The 6,856-nt window shown below is 32.5% G+C and overlaps 1 pseudogene; it reads right to left on the bottom strand.

Annotated features, from left to right (window-relative positions):
- Positions 1 to 821: 821 nt before the first annotated feature.
- LOC148758496 (large ribosomal subunit protein uL23 pseudogene) lies at positions 822 to 1,840 on the bottom strand (annotated as a pseudogene).
- Between the last annotated feature and the right edge of the window lie 5,016 nt (positions 1,841 to 6,856).

The following is a 6,856-nucleotide window of genomic DNA, read 5'->3' as shown; positions in this document are numbered from 1 at the left end:
TTTTGTAAAATTTGGAAAAGTAGCACAATTTAACTGCAATCAGTTAAGATTGCTGTCTCTTTTCACTCTGATTTTTCCTCCATAATAGTTGGCATTTGAGGATGGGTATTTGGAATATTTTACTAGGGAAAGTTGTAGATACATTTTGTTTTTATTTGTTTAGTGGGCATATTTAAATGGATTGCAATCACTTCTTTGTATAGTTAAGCTAGTGCTAATTTTTCCAACATCATGACCCAAAAACATAGAGACCAGAGGTCATATGGTAATGTGAATGTGTTCTAGGCACCATAAATATGTGGGTAGTAGAAAAAGAGGTCTTATGTGCTTAGAGAGTGTATCTAGTCTCTAGAATAATTTTCCAAGTTATCTGACTCATATAAAAAAGAGGTTAATAAAAGTTTTTCCATAATGTGAAAGCATTGTCACAACTACTCACTTATGCTATTGTAGCACGAAGAGAGTGATAGACCACAGGTAAATGTATGGGTATAAATGTGTTCCAATAAAACTTTATTTACAAAAATAGTTGGTGGACCCATTTTGACCAATGGCAAATGAGGGGACTGCTTAGTTTGCCAAATCCTGGAAAAGAACTTTGGATCCTGTATCTCTGTACTGAATTCCCATGGCCACGCCAGGCACATCATTTCCAATCTGCCATTCAGAAAGGACTCTACTAGTGTACATTTTATGCTATGTCCTTGACATTATTAAGATTTGATTTTTTAAAGTGGTATTATTTTTTGAATTGCTATAGCTTCTTCTTCTGTTTTACAGTGAAAACTTTTTGTATTTAGAATTAGCCATCTAGACCCAATTTAGAGGGTCCCAATTTTGTTGCCATCATCCAAAGCATCAGAGTCGGGAGCCAGTTCAACATATGCCTTCTTCTCTCCATCAAGCCTGATCAGAGTATTGACCTTGGCCATGTCAATGTCACAAAGCTTCTTTACAGCCTGCGTGATCTGGTGCTTGTTGGCCTTGACATCCACAATGAACACAAGTGTATTGTTGTCTGCTGTCTTGTCCTGGCTGACCTGGTAGTTAAGGGAAACTTGATGATGGCATAGTGGTCAAGCTTATTTCTCCTGGGGGCACTCTTCTGAGGATATTTGGGCTGCCTTTCCATCCACAGTGTCCTGGGGTGTAGGAAGGTGGTTATGTGCAGATCTTCTCCAACTCTTCTTTCTCCTCCTCTTACTCCTCCTTCTTGTTCTTCGTGTGTGTGTGTGTGTGTGTGTGTGTGTGTGTGTGTGTGTGTGTGGACACCATTCAGCACTGCTTTCTTTGCCTTCAAAGCCTCTATTTGGGCTTCAGCTTTGGGAGACGCAAGGGCTTCCTTTTTCGCTTTCAGTACCACTTTGGAGAAAAGGCCATAACTTCTTCAAAATTCTTGTTGAATTCTGTTTGCATTATGTGGATCAATGGCCTTCCATAAATTCTCCATGTTACGAAATCCCTTCAAAATTCAGTGACAGGAATGTGGGTTGTTTTTTTTTTTTTTTTTCCATGATGAATTAGTATGTTTTATTTTGTCAGATAATTAAAATTACATATTCCATCATTTTCCTTTTTGACTTGGCTTACAGGAAATCTAGACTTAGAATGGATGCTCACTTCTTATATGTGTAAGCTTTGGGACAAGTTTGTTTTCCTTTATTTTCTTTAAATTTTGATGTAATAGCATATAGGGTTTAATAGAAATCTGTCTGAAATTCTTACAAATTAATACATAGTAGTAAACTTGAAATTAAAATTATGTCTTATGATTGGTCTCCCTCAAATCTAAATATTCGTGCTCACATTTCATTAACTTCACTTGATTAATTTTCTGCATTCTGCCTACATTTTTGTCTTTGATGGAATTGGTCTTTTATGTATTTAAACTGCCACACAGAATGAAGATCACATCTATGTAATTATTTTTTTTAATTTTTAATATACTTTATATTAAATTTCTTTATATTTATCAGGATTTCTCAACCTTGACAATATTGATATTTCTAATCACCAATTTTTGTTGAGGGAGGCTGTCTTCTTCATTGTTGAATGTTTAGCAACATCTCTGCCCTCTGCCCACTAGATGCCAGTAGCACTCCTGCCAGCTTGTGATAACCAGAATATCTGCTGACAGTGTACAAAGTCCCCTGGGAGTTGTGGGGTGGGGCATCAGGGACGGAAGGCACTGGTTGAGAACAACAGATTTATTCAGAAAAATGCACAAGTTATAAATTAACAAATTGATGAATTTTCATAATGTGAGTACACCAGAGTAGTGAACACACAGATCAAAAAATATAACATTATCATCATCCTACAAAGACCCTCTTCCCCTCTCCCTAACATTACCACTGCAAAAAATAAATACCTTATGATTTTAAGACCATCGAGTGGATTTCTGCTTTTGGACTGTGTATAAGTGTTTTTCACAGAATATACTTCTGTTGCTTTCAGTAAACATTACTCTTATTAGATTTACTCATGTTTTGCATAGCAATAGTTCTTTATTACCATGTACCATAAATTTATGAATGTATTTTATTAATGAGGGACACTTGATCTTTTACAGCTTTATTTGTAGGAATGTTTTAATCCCATTTTCTTCTATTCACTTCTTGTGTCACATTTTTTAGATTGGTTTTTGAGGAATTTGTCCATTTTCTGTTATTTTTCAAGTATGTTTTGCATAAAACATTCTCACAATATTATCTTGTTTGCTTTTTAATTGTTGTAGAATCTATAATTATTTCCCCTTTCTATTCCTGGTATTGGTAAATTGTGCCTTGAACATTTGTGAGAAGGGTGGTTATTTCGTTATCTTTTCAAAAGTCAACTTTTGGTTTTGTTGATTCCCTCTTATATGTATTTGCTATCTATATTATTCATTCTCTTAATTATTCCCTTTCCTTAACTTTCTTTGTTTATTTTGATGTTCTTTTCCTAATTTCATGTGAGATATATATCACATATAACTTTTAACCATTTTTAAGAAAGGTTCTGTTGTATACTTTAAAGGATTACTTATTTTCACTTAGCCCAGATTTAGCTGTATCCTACAAATTTGTTATGTCATATTTTATTATAATTTAGTTCACAGTATTTTTAATTTCCCTTATAGTTTATTCTCTAACCACGTGGACATTGTGTGCATTTCCAAATATTTGGTAATTTTCTAATCTTTTGTCATTTGTTTTTACCTTAGTTTCCCTGAAATAAAAAAGAGCATATATAACTTATTTTCTTTGAATTTTGATGATATTTTTTTCATAGTTTTGCATCTGGTGGATTTTGGGAAATTTGATGGGCAGTTGTAAAGTGTATGTTCTGTTATTGAGTGCATTGCTCTGAAAATGTTAACTTAAATTAATTATGTGTTGAAATCTTCTTTATGCTCCAATAGCTGTCTTCTATCAGCTATTGAGAGAAGTATAAAAGTTTTCCACTTTGATTATGGATTTATCTATTACTCTTTTTAGTTCTGACATTTTTTGTTTGATATAAGTTTAGCTGTGTTATTAAGTATATATACATTTAACATGCTTATATCTGCTGGTGAATTGATCTTTTAATCATTATAAAACCCCTCTCTTTAAACCTGGCAATACTCCTCGTCTTAAATCTGTTTTCTGACATTAATATATTAGCAACAGTTTCCTTTCCTTTTCCCCTATTATTTTATTTCAATGCTTTTTTTTCCTTATATTTAGGATAGCTCTATTTAAACAGCGTATGATTAGAATTTCTCTTTTAATTGCTTGAAAATGTTTGGTTTTTAATTGGAATAGTTAGCCTATTTACACTTAATGTAATTATTGATATATTTGGTTTTATATCTATACTCTTACTATTTTTCATTTGTCCAACTATATATCAAAAAATATAATGAAATTAGAACACATTAACTTATCACCATTTCATATTTGTGTTATTGTCATGAATTTTAATTCTGTATATAGGTTGGACTCAACATAATATTACAATTATTATTTTGGAGTATATATATATATATATATATATATATATATATATATATATATTCTCTACATTGCTTTTTATTCCTTCTTGCATTTCCAAGTTTGCATCCAGAATAATTATCCTTCTGCTTAGAGATCTCCACTTAGCATTTCTTTTAGTGTGGAAAACCCACACTAAATTCTTTCGATTTTTGTCATAAGTTGTTGTTTTTGCTTTCATGTGTAAAGGACAGTTTTGCAATGTGTAGAATTCTAGATTGGCAGCTACTTTCTCTTGGTGCTTTAAGTACAGCATTCCTTTGTTTTCTGACCTCCATCATTTCTATTGAGAAATCAGCTAGCTGTTAACCTTACTGCTGCCCCTTTAAAAGTAGCATGTCTTTTTCTCTCCAGGATTTTGGCTCCTCAAAATCATTGCCTAAACAGCTCTGAACTATAGATACTTTTTCTTTCTAGCACCTTGAAACTGCAAAAAGACCTATCAGTTTGTCTGTCTCTTTGTTTTAGACATCTGGATAGATTCTATGTTTCTTGTTTATTCTTTGTTGTTGCTCAGACTTCAGATTGGGCACTTACAACTGTGGTATCTGTAGAAATTAGAGTTCAACAGCAGTAAGTAGTTCTTATGGCAAGTGACAAATGGAACACCTCTGCTCTTCTACTTTCTTAACAATTTTAATGAGCTAGGGAGAAAAGCAGTCTGGCATTTTTGATGTTTTTTTGTAGGGAGGATATTGAAGGAGAGTAGAAGTGCAAATTGAGAAAATGGCATGGAGTTATTGGCAGTCTTCAAAGTGATCTTGAGAAGAATAATGTGAAAAACCACTAGTCTAATGGAATACAAAAAATGTTTTAAAAGGCAGTATGGAAGTAAATTTTTTTTTTCAGTTTCATGTGATATGAGAGGAGGTTCAGGAATCACTAAGTAGTTAAAAACATGCCATTCATTTAAAGTTACCAATAAATGTTCCTAAAAGGAGGAAAATGACAATAAAATGTTGTCATTCATACACTATAGTTAGTGTATTCATAAATGAAGACAATGATTAATTATTAGTAAATAAGGATTTTAGTTTATGTTTTAAATTGTTTTTGAAATGTTGGTGATAATTTTTACCAATTTATACGTTTATATTGACACCACACAATTCCCCTTATGAACAGCAGAATACTTTTCCAACCCAACTCTTGGTTTAAGGACATTCATTTTTAATTAAATTAAGGCGAAATTATCTAATGTGTATATGGATAAAATATATGACATTTGTTAATTAATATTATATACATTCGAGGTGAAATCTGTTTAATAAGTCACATGCTTCTATTTTTATTTTGTAGTCGAGTGTATTTTCATTTCTTAGCAAAGGGATAGAGTTTATAATATCCTAGAACTTTTCCCAAAGTCCTTCAATGAGTATATATTTAAAGCATACATAGATCTTTTCTACGTGACTCAAATTATAGAGCTAATTTAGCTTAAAATTATTGATCCATTGCATCTCACTTTCTGTTAGTTGAAAAAAAGCTTTAATTACAATCATGTAAGTTAATAGGAAAATATACTTCTTTTTTTAAGGAGACTGTTAAAAATAATACCCTTAGAAAATCTTTAAAACACTATATACAAACCAGTTATTTACACATATACATATATAATATATACCCGGAGTGCCAAAAAAATGTATACAGTGGACACTTTGGTCAGCGTTGCTCAAGCAGTAGTTCGCTGTAATCAGATATATCTGGACGCTATTGGTAACCACTTTGAGCATCTCTTGTAATTGCAGAAGTCAAACATGACTTGTATTCATCTTTTGTTTTCAGTGTATATTGAGTATTACAATTTTAATACAGTTTTCCTTTCTTAATATGGTTATACATTTTTTTGGCACCCTCTCTATATATGCGTGCTTACTCTTGAAATAGAGAGGTATTAGATATATGTAAGTGAGAAATCTGGGGATTCTGGTATACTAACAAAATTATAGTTGAATAACTATTTCTTTTCAAAGTCTATACCATGTTAACTGTACTTGTATGCACACACAAATATGTTTTCAACCCCCAGAACAAATCTACAAATATTAAAGATAAAATGACATGAAAACTTTCTTACACATTATTTCATGATGTGAAAATCTCTTTAGGACTCATGAGAATAAATCTTTTGTTAAGCATGAGATTTGCACCATAAAATGTAAGGGGATGATCAGCATCATAATTGAAATAGTGTCATAAAAGTGACATCTCATTTTTTATGCCATAATATAGGATTCTTATATACCCCTCCTCCCACAAAAACATAAAACTCAGTTCAGAACATTCTACCATTTCTTAATCGTTGCTCTGGTCACATTTCCCACCCTTAATCCTATTCTTTGAATCTCTAAAAAAATCTGCTGAACGCTAATTATTTAACCTTGCCTCCTACCTACTTTCCCTCTTTATTCTGAGGTTTCTTAAGGGCTATAATGAGCTGTCCCCACACAAACAGGCCAAATTAGTGGATAATTACTGCTGGGCCTGTGAATGTTCTCACTCCTCCTTTCTTACAGTTTTACAACATTACCAGAATGGTCTGTCGCCTCCCTACCAATTAGGAACAATTACTACTTTATAACATTAGTGGTGGCAGGCTTATTATGTTGGTGGATATGTAAAAGTAAGGTGGGGGTAGGGATAGAAATACAAGGCCAAAGGGGTCATTGTCATATGAGGGTCTTCAATAGTTTAGATTCATCATTTTAATTTCATTTCTTCAGGATTACAGCTGCAAAGATTTATATTAGCTCTATTAGTTGAAAGTGAACATCATATATATATCCAAGGCTGTGTTTTTTGCCTTTTGTACAGGATAATACCTCATTTTGATGGCTTTA

This window comes from Rhinolophus sinicus, chromosome 3, assembly GCF_057876585.1.
Source record: "Rhinolophus sinicus isolate RSI-liver-muscle chromosome 3, RSI-T2T, whole genome shotgun sequence".
Taxonomy (NCBI): domain Eukaryota; kingdom Metazoa; phylum Chordata; class Mammalia; order Chiroptera; family Rhinolophidae; genus Rhinolophus; species Rhinolophus sinicus.
The sequence above is the reverse complement of the archived record's forward strand: the minus strand, read 5'-3'. Positions and strand labels throughout refer to the sequence as shown.